The 16,957-nt window shown below is 45.4% G+C and overlaps 1 protein-coding gene across 4 annotated transcripts in view; it reads right to left on the bottom strand.

Annotated features, from left to right (window-relative positions):
- LOC143027136 (trehalose transporter 1-like protein) overlaps positions 1-2,450 on the bottom strand; it is a 17,959-nt gene extending 15,509 nt beyond the window's left edge. For all 4 annotated transcript variants that reach the window (XM_076188176.1, XM_076188174.1, XM_076188177.1 and 1 more), the window contains exon 1: positions 2,286-2,450. The gene's annotated coding sequence lies outside the window, so the exon portion shown is untranslated. The remainder of the gene's footprint in view (positions 1-2,285) is intronic.
- Positions 2,451-16,957: the final 14,507 nt, after the last annotated feature.

The raw sequence follows: 16,957 nt of genomic DNA, 5'->3' as shown, positions 1-16,957 counted from the left end.
CCCATTACCTTGGTCAGAAGCAATACAGCAAGACACAGCACATAGGACCCAACAACCGAAGCTGGTTTGCCCTTACCGTCTGAGCAGCCTCCCATAAACCACCCTTCCCACTCCAAAAAGCTCTGGACAAGTTTGGTCAACTTGCTCACGCCACGTGTTCTGTAAGCACTCCCTTCGTCTCCTCCAACAAAATAACCCAGAGAGTGAAATAAACATCAGCGAAGCGTGTCACGTGTCCCTAGAGCCGGAGTTGACGTTCACGAATTATATTGATAAGAGACCTTAACTGAGCCTTACGAAAAAGTCGCCAGTTTGATGCAAAATGATACCAGTGAAACCCTATAATTCTTCGAGGACTTTTGGTACCAAGGACATTAAGATGCCTCTTCAAGTCAACATTCAGTGACCATGTCTCACAGCCTCACATCAAAACAGTGAGCACAAGCGACTTGAAGATTCGGACCTTAGTCCTCCTGCAGACATTGACATCGCGATGTGCTGTACTCTAGCAGAGCAAGTCCACATCACCATAGGACATTCCAATCGTGCTAAAGACTTCCTCACATGACCTGCTGCTGTCATGTACATCACTACAAGATATGTGAAGCTTTCCAAGACATTAGCTTCTCTCCACATGCACGGGCAGACTGAACTGTATCATTCAGTTAGCCCCCAAACACTTGGATTTTAGTCTTGGTCCAGGAAACCTGGAGATCAAATGGTTTTGCTTCCCTATACAGCAAATAGAGGGCTGCAACCTCGATGTCCAACGTTTCCGCAAGAAGGACAATTTCATTGGCAAAGACAAGGTCAGTGTTGCAAGGGATGCTCCGCAATGACTGTGATCGACAACTCTGTCCATTAACCAGACCATATAGGAGTTAAGGTGTGGGAGCTGAGAATATACTCATTCCTGAATTAACACGAAAGCCGGACTCTTTTTCTCTCTGTCCCAGAATATAGGTCAGATGTCAGGTCAATAATCATCACAGCAATCCTACGAGTCTACAGAAGATCTCAGAGTATCTCACAATGCACTGAATCAAACGCCTTCTTGAGATCAATATAGGCTGCAGACAAGCCCTATTGGAACCCAATTCAGTATAAGGATTTTCCCTCCCACGTCCACACCCACCAAGGAGTCCAACTAGAGAGGATTAGGCTTAGGGTTTATAACCCAACAATCCTAGGGTCTGTGGGAGAGTATACACACCCAATACCTTGGTATTATGAGGAAGCCAAGACCGTGCGGTATCGTCCCAGGCTGTAGCTGATTGCCCCCAGGGAGTGCCTGACTCGAAAGTTCAAGTCAATTAGCTCAGCCGATATGCCTCTCTGACCCTGGGGACACCATTCAACATCCAGGATTCCAGTCTCTAGGCCTACATGGAAACTATGCACACACACACACACACACCCACATGTGTGTGTGTACGCGCGCGCGCGTGTATTTAAGGTCACCTGGGCATCCAGCACAACCTCCTCACTGGCGGAAACCAGTGAGGATACTGGACTTGTACTCGACAATTCAATCCTGCGCCAGGCAGCACTGAATTACATGGTACCAGCTGAACAACTGTGCCTTGAGATGGCACCTTGGTGATGGTGTGTGGTCTGAAGTATCTTAATGACTCCATGATCTGTGTCGACTAAGAAATTATCTCTCCAAGGTCACCCACATCGAACAAGTCTTGTACGAAATATAAGACTAGGATCAGCTCGTACGCACTCACAGTCACAGAGGCCAATGCTAAATGGCATGTCACTAGCAGCGACCAAAGAATCTCTTCACAAATCTATGGGGTACCGCAACGATGAAGGCGTGTACCACTGGGCACCATATGAATATACAGGGCTCCACCGAATTTACTGAATAAAGTGGCACTAAAATTGAATCTCGCCAGAAACAGTGTGGCAAAGAGGTGAGATTATACTGTTATAAAATTTTAATGAACCTAGTATTATCAAGGGAGTCCTGTTGGATCATCGTCTCTTAAAAGTCTTAAGAGTCCAACAGCATCGTCTTGTGTACTTACGGGTAGCATGTAACCGAATATAGAATTTTTTCTTTTCTTCGTACAGACACAAACATTTTACTAAATATGTGTGTATGTGCATATATGTAATACAATAGAGACTTTAGACATTTCTGCCATTCTTTTATGAAAGGTAGAATGACGGGGAGCATAAGCTTGGTTTCTTTGCGTCTCAAGCTTTGTCCCTTAAACCCCAAGACAAAACAGACACCAGCTCGGCATTCGCTCTGCGAGCGTTAAATAACTTACTCAAAAAAACGCGATTTTTTTCGAAACAAGTCTCAGTTTTTCTGTTAATTTCGATTCCCTTCGCACGGATTGCACTGCTCTCTTCTTGTGTTTTGCTAAGGGAGTGTAGACTCGCGTGTACGTTCAATGAGCCTCTCTGTGCAAGAATGGTGGAAACCAGAGAGACGGCATTAGACGTCAAGTGTCTTGAAATCTTGTTTGATAAACGACATTACGTCACGTTCAGCAAAGCGCAGCACAGGGAGCTCGATAAGATGATAAAGAATATTATCTTAGGAACCTCGCCATTCATGATGATGTAAGTCACATCATGTGTGGCAGTGGTAGATACTGATGTTCTCTGAATTAGCGACGTGATATTTTGTCATGTCTGGTCATGCTTCCGTAGAGAGAGGATGATAACAACGCCAGTGTGACTCATACGTAAAAGGTGACTTAAAAATGGGGCGGAGCGAGTGGATTAAGGATTCCCCTTTTCTTGTCATTTTCCCCCACGAATAATCAAAGCCGAGTTCGATTCCTGGGACCCGCTGCGGGCTTCTTGCGCTGGTTCCCGACAGCACTGGCCAGGCCGGAAGGCGACCCAAACATCGGGCTAAAAACACAGCGGCTTGCCGAAAATGGCAGGGCGTACCCTACCAGGAGTTTCTTACTTCCCGTTTCCACGAAGTGTGCTGGCGAGGTGAGAAGAGACAAGGCACGTTTTAACACGGTCTCTCCAACACCCACAAACCCTTACAAGGAGGGAGGGAGAGAGAGAGAGAGAGAGAGAGAGAGAGAGAGAGAGAGAGAGAGAGAGAGAGAGAGAGAGAGAGAGAGAGAGAGAGAGAGAGAGAGAGAGAGACCAACTCGAGTTTTTAGCCATAATTCATGGTCTCCGAGCTATAGTGATTTTGCTTCATAAAAAAAGGAGACCAGAGGGACCTTAGTAACTATCGACCGATTAGCTTGCTATCAAATGTATATAAAGCATTCTCCAAGATCCTTACAAATAGACTAAGTCAAGTTTTAGATGGAAACCAACCGAGAGAACAAGCAGGCTTTAGGAGAGGATACTAGACTCAAGACCAGCGTTTTTCAAACTGTGGGTCCCGACCCTTCAGTGGGTCGCGTGAAAAATAAAATGGGTCGCGACAAAAAATAAAGGAAATAAAAAATATGCAAGTGAGAGCAAGGAGGAGGAGGAGGAGGAGATGATGATGAAAAATGAACGTTTCCTGAAATATCTCTCTTATTTCTTTTTCTCTTTCCCTCTCCCTTTCCCCTTCTTTTCTTTTTTCCTTCTTAGGCCATGGGGCAAAATCGGTATGGGGCTTGGTTTTTGAGTTCGTGGTGACTTTCAAGGGGCAAGAGAATACTACTTGATTCTGTAGTAGTCAGGACTGCCAGAAAATGCAAAGTTCCCGCAAAAAAAGTTGCTCCTTAATTAGTAATTAGCCGCTAATTAACACCATGTTAGTAAATAGTGAAAACGCCTTAAAAACAAGCAAGAATGATATAGAAGCAATGTATAACATTTTATTTAACATTTTAAAGTAACTGAAGATATGTTATTACAGCTGATATAAAATTATGTAATAGGGAAGTAAAAGGTTGCCCCCTAGTGGTGATGTTAGGAATGATACAGTGAATTTTCCTATTACCGACCTTGGTATACTATGACTAACAAACTTTCAAATTCCACAGACTTTGAAGCAAGGTGGACATCATAATATGATAACTCATGGGTATGCTCTCTGAAAATGCCCCTGGACAAAATTATGGTGTGCCAAAATCACCATATCCTCATTCATCATTATCTGATTCTGAATCAGAATCAGATTCTGAATCAGATGTGCTCTCACTTTCTAATTTCCTGTTGGTACAAATCTCTGGCAGACATCTACACAAGTCAGTGCATAGCAAATTAATTTTGCTGCAAGAGCATGCAGCCTTACAACCACCCTTCTGGCATTTGCAGTGCACTGTTTTCAGTACGCTGGGTGGAGCTGGGTCACCTGACATCCAGTCAAAGAAAAGAGTGTCACCCTCAATCTTCCACCCATGACCATCTTGAGATGGAGCATTGATGTATGGCAGAAGGGTCCTACGATGAATGGCTGCCTGATAGTTGGCCCTTTAAACATGGTGTAGGAGGCAATCCTGATTTGGAGGCAGCAACTGAGAATTTGATCTGCATGTTAGCCGGAATAGATTATACCTGGCAACATTCACCTATGAACATTGTTTCTGGCCATACATTGAGCAAACAAATTTCTCAATGGTTGGCAAAACAGACCCTGGGGTCTCCCACTCTGTGCCCAGTTGAGTAAATTAATTAACAAAGTCATCTGACTTCATCATCAGGTCCAGGGGTTTGCCCTTTCCTTTGAATGCACTCACAGAGTCACACCCAGTGAATGTGTGGAAGCCAAGAAGTGCTCTGCACTTTTCTTTCCCAAGTGTTTTGGCAGGCTTGGAGATATTTATGATTTGACGGTTATCTCCAGAACCAGTGAGGAAAAGCAAGTCAGAGGCTGGAATTTCATGAGCTGCTATCAGTGACAGCACAAAGACATCTGCGTCTGGACTCTTGATAACAACTGTTGTGCTGTCCCTGGCAGCATGACCTGCATGTAACAGTAATTTGGTGTCAGCTTCCTCATGGTCTGAGAAAAGGTCAGGTACTTCATTCACAACTACCTTGGCATCCTCCACAGACACTGAGTGACACTGATCCTTGTGTGATATCACAAGTGCAATGTGACCCAAAACCTGAGGATCACATTTCACCCTACATTCATAAAGAAATTCAATTCGATTTTTCTTATTGGACCCCTCAGACAAGAACTTTTTGAATTGCTTTGGCATTTTCTGCTCAGGCCTACTGATTTTAACTACATGGGTGCCACTGATTGCCCTTCGTTCACGTTCACAATTTTTTATGCTGTGTGAGGGATAGCGATCACATACAAAATCCATCCTACTGCATCCATACTTTTTGGTCATGCCAACTAATTCACGCAAAAGCTTGTCTGCCAACTGACCGAATGTGACATGGATGTTCTGTGCTTGCTGAATGAAGGCCATTCCATCAATAATCAAAGTTGACCCAGAAGGTACCTCTGGCACACATTCAGCCCCTTTCTCCAACTCGTGCCTCAAGTTTGATTTGTTTGTTTTGCAAATGGTACCATTACTATTTCCCAAGGACAATGGCACTGGTGTCAGGGAATAACCCAAGAGATTCTTCAAATCAACTTCCCTGCTTTTGCCAATGATTAGAAGGCGATTGAACATTTCATTGCTTGCCTTAAGTAAAACAGTCTCAGACTGAACCTTTGTTTTAGAGGTTTTCAAAAATGTGGCAAAGGCCTTCAGTTTATTTGATTTAATTGGCTCAAAAAGTTTTTCATATTCACATCTGAACAGGGCTTCCCGACGACTTGAATGGGCAACTTTGACATATTTCTCCCCTTTGCAAATTATACACTGCTCTGGCAGCACATGGCGATTTCTTCTTGATACCGACGGTTGTTTCAGGCCAGCAGAACATGAAGGAGTTAAGCTCAGCCTAGCACTTTTTCGAGGTGGAGTTGCAGTGGCATCACCAGGGATGGTGTTATTCAGTTTTGCGCAACATTTTATAGCCCTTTCTTTCTTGGTCTTATCAGTGAACCTCCTGCAGCACTGTATATGGTACCCAAGTCCATCTAAGTTCGCACACTCTTCAAAAGTTTCTGACAATTTCTCGGCAACAGCACGTTGTATACCATCTGGATTTTTCCATTTCTTAGTACACTCCTTAATTTTTGTAAAAACAGTTCTCAGAAATAGGTAAAACAGCACCTTTTTCCTCAGAGACATTGTGAATGCAGCAATCAATGGGGGCTGCCATCTTGGAAATCCTAGCAATCTGATTGGCTAATGTGTCACAAGCCCCCTATTACTTAAAATTGAAATTAAGAAAGTACAGTGTTCCCGCCTATTATCCACAAGTTAAACTAAGCCTTAATGGTATGAATAAAAAGGGCCAATAAAAAACTTTGGAGCAACTTTTGAAGTGGGAACTTTTTTAAATTTACTTGAAAATGACCTTTTCTCTGAAATAAAAAAGAAATTAAGTTGCCCTTTGAGAGTCACCACGAATTGACAAGATACCGATTTTGTCCCATGGCCTATCTCTCTCTCTCTCTATTTATATACATACATATATATATATATATATATATATATATATATATATATATACATAAGGTTGTTCCAATAATAATAACCTTATTTGATGAGTAACGATTGAATATCTAGTTGTTGACAGTTCCGTACCAAACATTTTTTTTCCTGTCTTTACTAATCTCATATACTTACCTTTTATATTCCTGTCAGTCTTTACTAACTTTTATTGAACTCAGACTTACTCTCCGCACTTTTAGATATCGTACTATATCCAGTTTTTATATAATTATATATGTGTGTGTTTTATATATAAACACACAATTATATATATATATACAATATATATATATATATATATATATATATATATATATATATATATATATATACATAAGAATAAATAAATAAAAAATTACTCCCGGCTGTCTTTTAATGAACCCGGGTGTATGTTTGTCCCCCACTGAACCGGCAAAAAGGGACACGTGTGTAATAAAAGTTTTAACCGTTAAAAAAGGAGGGCAACAAATCTTACGATTACATCACCAGGAACAATGCCTTTAGAAACCGAAGCCGACAAAAAAAAAAAAAAAAAAGCGTCAAAGACATTTTTGGAAGTGGGTTACAGGTACTCGGAAAATTTCAAAAGCTGCTTTACAAAATGATAAGAGTTTGAGTTGCCCACTACGGAATGAACATGCCCAAACTTTTCCAAGCTTATACCAGGCTGTCAAAAAAAAATTGTGTAAAGGAATCTGTGCGGGAATTTCATCGAAAGGTGATAAGTTCAATGATTCTCTACGAAACAACAAAGATTTTCAATATTCCGATGAAATGTTTGACAGTCTTGAACTTTTTGATGGACAAATTGAAGACAGTGTTTCTGAAGGTTTTATGAAGCATTACATTGTCGGGTAAAACTGGGTGTAGCCCGGCGCGAAGCGAGCAGCGCCGAAGGCCCAGCACCCACAGCGCAGCCGTGGCTGGCGAAGCCAGGTGCTTGTATATATTATAATATATATGTGTATATATATACATATATATATATATATATATATATATATACATACATATATATATATATATATATATATATGTATATATATATTATCGGCTGAGAAGAAACCTGCACAGCGAAGCTATAGCGGTAATCCCCTACCACACTCCTGGCCAAATGGCCACTTCCGGAAGGGAGTGTGTGGTTGGACATTCCGCATAAATCATCGGAAATTTAAAATTCCCGGCTCTGTGCAGGTGGCGCAAGCGTCTACAACCCCACCCTATCCCCTCCCTTCTTACTCGGCTGCACGGATTGAGCCGTCACTTAGCATCGCGGAACCAGACGAGTCGGTCACTCAACAACCCACCTTCTTTTCATGCAGGTAAGTCTGGTTCCTGCTCGTGCTCGTGTTCTCGTAGGGAGCACTACCTGTTCTCCTGCAGTTTTTCCCCTTCGGTGTTGTGTCCAGACACCTTTGGGACACCCCGTCTATGATTACCATTATTCTATTTTCAGACCAAACGCTTGTGTGTGGAATCCGGCTGCACAGCCAGGATCTCGTCAGACGGCCACCACGACCTCTGCTCCCGCCATACCCCTTGTTTCTCACAAGCTGGCGTTGTGTGCAAAGCGCGGGTTGAGGAGATTCGTGCTGCTCCTCCCAAAACCCGTTCCAAGCTAGCTGCCCTCGAACTCCTTCGGGAGGCATGGCGCAGAGCTCGGAAATTGAAATCCGCTGACGACCCCCCCCCCCTAGTGTGGGCGGATCCGGCGTTAGGCGTGGAATTGGGCCTCGTTCGCCCTCGCCATCCGTCTCCCTATGTCTCCGAGACTTCCGTTGGTGCACAACCTGGGCCTCTCGGAGTACAAGGGGACGAGTCTGATGTTGCGGAGTATGGTGTCCCCGAGCGTCCTCAGGCCTCTCGGCAGCCCCATACATCCGACCATCAAGGGTCCTTAAAACCCTTACGGCTTGCTTTGTCAAGCACCCCCACGACCTCTGCTCCCGCCATACCCCTTGTTTCTCACAAGCTGGCGTTGTGTGCAAAGCGCGGGTTGAGGAGATTCGTGCTGCTCCTCCCAAAACCCGTTCCAAGCTAGCTGCCCTCGAACTCCTTCGGGAGGCATGGCGCAGAGCTCGGAAATTGAAATCCGCTGACGACCCCCCCCCCCCCTAGTGTGGGCGGATCCGGCGTTAGGCGTGGAATTGGGCCTCGTTCGCCCTCGCCATCCGTCTCCCTATGTCTCCGAGACTTCCGTTGGTGCACAACCTGGGCCTCTCGGAGTACAAGGGGACGAGTCTGATGTTGCGGAGTATGGTGTCCCCGAGCGTCCTCAGGCCTCTCGGCAGCCCCATACATCCGACCATCAAGGGTCCTTAAAACCCTTACGGCTTGCTTTGTCAAGCACCCCCACGATCTCGTCTTCCTCCCTAGTTCACTCGCGTGAACCCGGCAGGAAATCTCGCTCGAAAAAGAGGTCTGCCTCACCGAGGTCCAGGACGCTCAGCTTGTCCCCACCCTCCACAGCCTCTCCCCCCAACTCACCCTCCCTTCCTCGCTCTCCTTTTCCTCGCCGTAAATCCCACAAGGGCAGGGAGCCGGAGGACGAAACGAGGGGAGAGGGAACTCTGGCTGCCCAAGTGGCTGCCCTCCTTCCGTCCCTGATAGGCCCCGTCCTTGAATCGGCCCTATCACATTATCCGGCCTTTCAGGCCGCGCAAATCATAACGCACCCCTCTCCAGAGCAACCTCCTATTGAACCTACGGCTCTAGCCCCCCCTCCCACTCTCCCTCCTGGTCCTTCCCTCCGCCCCTCCGTGCCGGCGACAGGTATAGGACTAGAAGGCCCCTCTCAGGAGGAACCCCCCAATCAGACGTCCGTCGGGTTGGACGGGGTGGAGGACCACTACAGTTCTTCTTTACCTTATCCTCCTACCATGACGGACTCTTTTGAGTTCCGCCCCTTCTCATGGTGTGACCTTCCCCGGTCCTGGGAGTACTCGTTTGGAGAAGGCCACAAGCTAGTGGCCTGGTCTCCCGACTACTCGCTACCGGAGGGCTGGAGGAGGAGAGATGACGTTATCCTAAAGTGGGCCAACGACGAGGAGGGGGCTAAGGTTCTATATAAGATTCGACCCCTCTCCGCCCCGGCCTCCACGCCCTCCAGGATTTCCACCTCTAACACTCTGGACGCATTAGGTGCTCTCCTGGAGAACCCTCGTTTAAACCCTGATGGGCATATGTTTGTCGACAGGTCGGGGGACTCGCCGGCGGTAGCACTCTCCCCAAACGCCTGGTTCCCGCAGGAGAAAGGGGAGAAGGCCTTAGACATCCCTGCTCTCTTCGAGCGGGCCCAAGACCAACCCAAGACGGTTCCTCCTCGTCGGCATATCCCTTCATCATTCCCCGTCGTCCTGCCACCACCCTTCGCGCCGGAGGGCCTGCGCGATTGCTTATGGCACTCGGGCAGGGACCCCGCCCTCCCCCATCAACTTAGTGAACCGGAGGCTAAGTTGCTGACGACGGAGGCCTCGACCAGACAAGACCTTGCCTCTACCATCTCGACCGTCACGGCAATCGCGATGATGAGGAACTGGCTGACGACGCTCGCCACGAGCTTTGAGGACTTCCCCCGGGAAGAATTGAGGTGAGTGGGATATTTCAATCTATACAGAGGGTCCAGACCTGTCCTGGCGAGAGACGCTCAGGTAGCGTCTTCACCCAGGACGGAGCCTCTTGACTAGCGCCCGAGGACGAGGTCGTTCGGAAACGACCTCGGCCTCGCATATGTTATACGTTCTACAATTGAGCGATGTGACTTTATTACACCCTCCGGGGATCGGGATCCTTCTCGCCCTACTAATTTGATTCGCGTGTTTTCTGTATGCAGACACACCCTGGCGGCACTCTCTACCGTGGCAGAGGGTACAGCCAACATGGCGTCATCAGCCCTACCCCCAGCAGCGAGGGCCTTCACCGCGGCTCGTTTAGCAGCTCGTCAGTCTGCAACGCGGTCGGCCCCGGAGATAGCTCGCCGGGGCGTGGTGAGAGCAGCTCCCCTTTCCCGTGGTCTGTTCGACCAGGAAGCGACAGACCGCGTCTTCGCTACGGTCCCGACCGTCATCCAGATCCAACAACCCTCCCAACCTTCGGAGACACGCGATAGTGACCATCTCCGCTAGCACAGTTCTGGACTTCCTGTCTTGGCTAGCTGACACCACCAACAGGGCACCGGCGACGATCTCGGCTCACTCCGCAGCCCTCGCTGATCCACTCTGCTTCGGCATGAACATCAGAGTGCCACAAAGGGAGCGAAACCTTCTAATGAAGGGGATCCGCGCCTCGAGAGAGCCGAGACGTCAGCCGGTCCTAGCCTGGTCCTTGCATCGTGTTCTGCAGTACCTGACGTTCGAAGGGACCATCATGGAGGGGGAACACTTCCTTCAACGTGCCGTCTTTCTGCTCGCCCTGGCTACGGGTTACAGGGCGTCACAGCTGGCGGCGATCACCCGCCACCAGTCCTTCTCCAACCTGGAGGAGGACTGCTCTGCCCTAACTCTCGCTCCATCACCTACATTCCTAGCCAAGAATGAGCAGGCGGACGACATGATTGGCCCTATCAGAATACCATCCTTCCTGGAGGAAGGAAACCCACACCCGCTGTGCCCAGTCCGTGCGTTTAAAGACTACGTGGAACGCACGGAAGGGGTGTCCGAGGATCATCTCTTCTACAATTCGAAATCTCGGAACCCCCTAACCCCGAGGTCCCTGGCGCGTCTACTTTGCCGCATTATAGAGAAGGCCGACCCGGGCCATGCCCCCCACGCCCACAACATCAGAGGCCTCGCGGCATCGCTGGCATTTCTCCGCACCCACTCTGTGGAACGGGTGCAGGACCTCGGGGGCTGGGCATCAGCAACTTCCTTCAAGACACGGTATCTCTACCACTCGATCACCCCTGTCCCATGTGTCGCCATGGGAACGGCTCCACCCCTCTCTTCGCAAAAGAAGGGGGGCAAAGGGCGACCGAGGGGTAGGGGAAGGCCCAGGAACCGCTGAGCAAGATACAATATTCTACATAGAATTTATGCACTATGTAAATTGTACAATATTATTTTTATAAAAAATAAACAAATGAATATATATATATTGATATTGATATCGATATAAGTACTTGATGCTTTTTGTCTCCCCTCTACTGAATGATGAGATGAATAGTCTCCCATACGAGACACACGTAATAACGGCTTGAGCCCTGTCCTCGACTACAATTTGGGCTTCACCTTCTCCTCCCACCTATCCTCGTCTCATGCTTAGCTTCGCTGTGCAGGTTTCTTCTCAGCCGATAATACTTCTTTGTCGCGGCTAGTGCCGCTTAAATTGTTTTTATCGGCTTAAGAAACCTGCACAGATTTAGGGTCCCTCCCTCCTCCCACAGGCGAAGCCTTCATTTCTCATTGAAGTGACGGCTCAATCCGTGCAGCCGAGTAAGAAGGGAGGGGATAGGGAGGGGGAGGTGGGGTTGTAGACGCTTGCGCCACCTGCACAGAGCCGGGAATTTTAAATTTCCGATGATTTATGCGGAATGTCCAACCACACACTCCCTTCCGGAAGTGGCCATTTGGCCAGGAGTGTGGTAGGGGATTACCGCTATAGCTTCGCTGTGCAGGGTTTCTTAAGCCGATAAAAACAATTTAAGCGGCACTAGCCGCGACAAAGAAGTATATTACACCTAAGTATTATGGGCCACGATGTAAAATGTGGTTCTTGTTGTAGGTCGTAGTAAGAAAAAGTTTGAAAAACGCTGCTCTAGACCATTTGCAGGCGATGAACCAACTAATCGAGAAAACGACAGAATACAATATACCTCTCTGTTTAGCTTTTGTAGATTACGAGAAGGCCTTTGAATCGGTAGAACGAATAGAAATACTAAACTCGCTACGCAATCAGGGTACAAACGAACAGATCATAAGAGTTTTAGAAAAGATTTATCCGAAAGGTACCGCTATAATTCGACTACATAAAGATACAGAAAAGATCAAGATCAAGAAAGGAGTACGGCAAGGCGATACAATTTCACCCAAATTATTTACAGCTTGCTTGGAAGAGATTTGCAGAAGGTTGAGTTGGGAAGAGAAAGATTTGAAGATTAATGGCGAATATTTGAACCACCTAAGATTAGCGGATGACATTATTCTTATTTCAGAAAGAGCAGAAGACTTGCAAGATATGTTGACTAATCTGAACAAGGAAAGTCTCAAAGTAGGTTTAAAAATGAACAAGACTAAAACCAAAGTAATGTTCAACACGAAAGTTCAAAGTCAAGAGATTATAATCGATGGTGAGTCTTGAAGAAGTTGAAGAGTATAATTATTTAGGGCAGATGATGAAAGTGACAAAAGGCCATGATAATGAAATAAAGAGACGTATTACAATTGGTTGGAAAGTGTTTGGTAAGTATAATAAATTCCTAAGAGGCTCTCTACTTCTATGTTTGAAACCTAAACTTTACAATCAATGCATTCTGCCAGCAATGACCTACGGGTGTGTGAGACTTGGAAACTGACGAAGGCAATGGAAACAAAGCTAAGGACTGCACAGAGAAGAATGGAGAGATCAATGATGGGGATAACGCTGAGAGATCGAAAGAGAGCAAGTTGGATGAGAGAGCAGACTAGAGTGAAAGATATTGTGGAGGCGGTGAAAAAGAGGAAATGGAATTGGGGAGGTAAGCTAGTGCGAATGACTGATGAGCGATGGAGCAAGTGTATTACTGAATGGACGCAGCGAGATGGGAAGCTTGGCAGAGGGAGACGAGACAGGGGGTGGAGAGAGGAGATTGAGAAGTTTGCAGGAGTGATGTGGCAGAGGTTGGAACGGTCGTGTGAATCATGGAATGCTATGAAGGAGGCCTTTGTTCAGCGGTGGATTCAAGATGGCTGATTTGATTGATTGATTTATACAGGAAAAGAGCGACGCTCGTTGGGTTCCGTCCCCTACTCTACACATCTGATTTTATGTATGTATGCATGTATATATGTATATATGCATGTATGTATGCCTGTCTGTATGTGAGAAACTTATTTTCACTGCTTTGGACGCACTAGCATAGTGTGGGGGGCCCATACTCGAGAGGAACAAAACCATAACACAATTATACTTTGTGAGGGTAGGGCTTTCTAAAAGCCCTTATCGGAGGACTAAATAAATCACATGGCACCAGTATGGTTGGCCAAATATGTTTTAGTGTTTTGTCCATAGCCAATCATGTAAATCCTAAGATGAAAAGTACAGCCCTAGAGGGAGGTGCCTAGCAGCACCGAGGTATCCTTAAGGTATGAGGATAGGAGAACAGTCTTGAGGCAGCTGCTCCAAATATCAGGTCGACTAAAAGGCAAGTAGTCCAACTTTTAACTCCTATAAACAATTCACACACTCAAGCACTCTTAATAAACAAAGAAATGTATACCGCTGGTTTGTTCTCTTACCCTAGTGACAACTCAAGTCCGCAACCTCCTAGGGTCATAGCCCCTGCTCTGAGGAGCACGACATGTATGTATGCATATACAGTATATGTATATATGCCTGTATATTTGTATGTATGTGCATTTTAGCGACTTGCTCCGATCTGGCCACCCACAGGGGAGCACCGAGTCCAAAGTTGTGGCCTGTAAGAGCCGAAATAAAAATTCCTGCTGGAGTCTCAACATTAGCTGGTCCGGTCCCCACTCGCATGCCCACCTACGTTGAGGGACTCTGTATTCGACTCTCTCCAGCTGGGTCATTCTGGATGATTTCGAGGCTTTGTCCACATAAGCCAAAATGACCTGATTCTCACCACACTGGTCACCAAGCCAGAGTGGTCATCGGGGGCTTTAGCACAGCTTGTGACTTGCTTCAAGCCCATGGCCAAGACGCAGTGGCTTCATCAAGGTATGGCCAGCCACCGCGGACATCTCAACGATAATATCTGGACGACTCGGCCCATAAACGTGACCGACCCACCCCGGAAGCCAAGTCTGGAACCCTAACCACCCAACCTCTGCAAATCAATCAATAATCATGGGATAACCCTTGAAAAGAATACGAGAAAATGTCATCATTCAACCCTTTCGTTAGGTTTTTTAGGCTTTAGTCCATAATCATGTTTTCGGGTGATTTCAGTCAACTGAGGGAAACCCCCATTAGCACCCAAAAAGATAAAAACTGAAGTCTATTCATTAAACTTATTGGTATGTTTCACTTTGCTCGCTTATTTAAGCTATTTGAAACCAATCTTATTCAAATCAGGGGCGCATCTTTCTCATCGAATAGCTTCAAAATCATTTCAAACACGAATCAACCCCTCCGACATTAATCGGTTATTTTAGCTGCCGCCCAGATATTCTATTAATCAATTAAAAAATCTCTGCATCGGGAGGGTCAAGCACAGTACGAACAAACAAGGTGGGTGTTTCGAAATTATAAGAAATATGTATCAACTATAGAAACGAGTGTTTAATTCATATTCATTATATTACTAAGTTAATTCTACTGAAGTTGTGCAGTAGTCCGTGAATGGGTTACTTAGAAAAAGTGGTAGTAGTAGTGGTAGTAGTAGTATCAACTGTTAACTCGTGAGTACCTTGAGCTGTTGCCCAGATATCCCACCGTTTCAATCCAGCATTGGACCAAATACATACCTGTGCTTAGTTCCGCAGGGAATAGAACACTCTGGGTACTTTTCTTTTGCTTTTGCACGTGTGCACTGAATATTTCCTCACATTTAATCTTACAGTCATGCTGAACGCCAATCAGTGTGCTAATGACTTGCTGATTACTCTGTTTACATTGGCGTAATCAGTTAACACACAAACCTCACTAACGCCATCTATAAAGACAAAGTTATTTTCTTTCTACATTTTTCTATACTTACCGAATGAAAAATGCAAGATAATAAGATATAAATGTACACATTTTGTATGAAATATAGGTGAGTTATCAGAGAACGCCTGATCAGCTTAGTGTTGAGTACACTACAAAGTATTACCTAGAACAGCGTTTCTCAACCAGGGTTCCCCGGAACCCTAAGGTTCCGCAAAAGGTCCCTAAGGGTTCCGCGAGAACAAGTGAGATAAGCTAATGCACTTTTGATTTTCTATCTAATTTCATATATGTAATATAATCAAATACGCACATATTCTTGGTTACTGTGCTAATGTAATATAAACATCATCCTATCTAACCTATTATTACGATAAAAATAAGATAAGAAAGATATAGTAAGTTTTTTTTTTTTTTTTTTTTGCGCAGGGGTTCCTTGAGACATGCAATTTGTTTGAAAGGTTCCGCAAGGATAAAAAGGTTGAGAAACGCTGACCTAGAAGAACGGTTTTCGCTGTGAGAGGCATAAAGTGGACTGGGTCAGTAGTTTCAACACAAACATTATATTGTCTGTTGGCATTCTTTCTTATCTGTATTTACTGTAGTCACCCCAACATTATATGACACAGGCATTTCTAAGAATAACTAAAAGAAAAAAAATACTCCCGGCTGTCTTTTAATGAACCCGGGTGTATGTTTGCCCATCAATTAACCGGCAAAATGGGACACGTGTGTAATAAAAACTTTAACCGTTAAAAAAGAAGGGCAACAAATCTTACGATTAGATCACCAGGAACAATGCCTTTAGAAACCGAAGCCGACAAAAAGAAGCGTCAAAGACATTTCTGGAAGTGGGTTACAGGTACTCGGAAAATTTCAAAAGCCGCTTTACAAAATGATAAGAGTTTGATTAGCCGACTACGGAATGAACATGCCCAAACTTTTCCAAACTTGTACCAGGCTGTCAAAAAATTTTGTGTTAAGGAATCTGTGCGGGAATTTCATCGAAAGGTGATTAAGTTCAATGATTCTCTACGAAACAACAAAGATTTTCAATATTCCGATGAAATGTTTGACAGTCTTGAACTTTTTGATGGACAAATTGAAGACAGTGGTTCTGAAGGTTTTATGAAGCATTACATTGTCGGGTAAAACTGGGCGTAGCCCGGCGCGAAGCGAGCAGCGCCGCAGGCCAAGCACCCACAGCGCAGCCGTGGCTGGCGAAGCCAGGTGCTTGTCATATTTAAAAAATAAATCACGATTATGTTTTAACATTTCTCTGAACTGCAAGAAGAAAATGGGTAAGAATTTTGGACGTGACGCTAAATCCACAGCTCGAATGGCTTGAATTCAACCCTAAACTGAATAAAATAACCTTACAACATCTAAAATAAATGTCGATATGTACAGGTAAACAATTATATGTAGTTTAGGAAATGGTTACCACAAACAACGTCGAGTCTGTACAAATTCAAACTAGGCTTAATGACCACCTTATGAGTCGATAGCCTTAAAAAAAAAAAAAAAAAAAAAAAAAAAATGGTATACACCAAACCGTTTCCACTGTTTAAATATTTCAATTCGCGAGCATCCTCGTATGGACCAATGTTGCTGTTCGCATGCCCTTTGTACTTTGAAGGCTAATTCTAGACTAG

The sequence above is a fragment of the Oratosquilla oratoria genome, chromosome 7 (genome assembly GCF_046742065.1).
Source record: "Oratosquilla oratoria isolate Oo_2021 chromosome 7, ASM4674206v1, whole genome shotgun sequence".
NCBI lineage: Eukaryota > Metazoa > Arthropoda > Malacostraca > Stomatopoda > Squillidae > Oratosquilla > Oratosquilla oratoria.
Note: the sequence above shows the minus strand (reverse complement) of the source record. Positions and strands in the feature narration are given on the sequence as shown.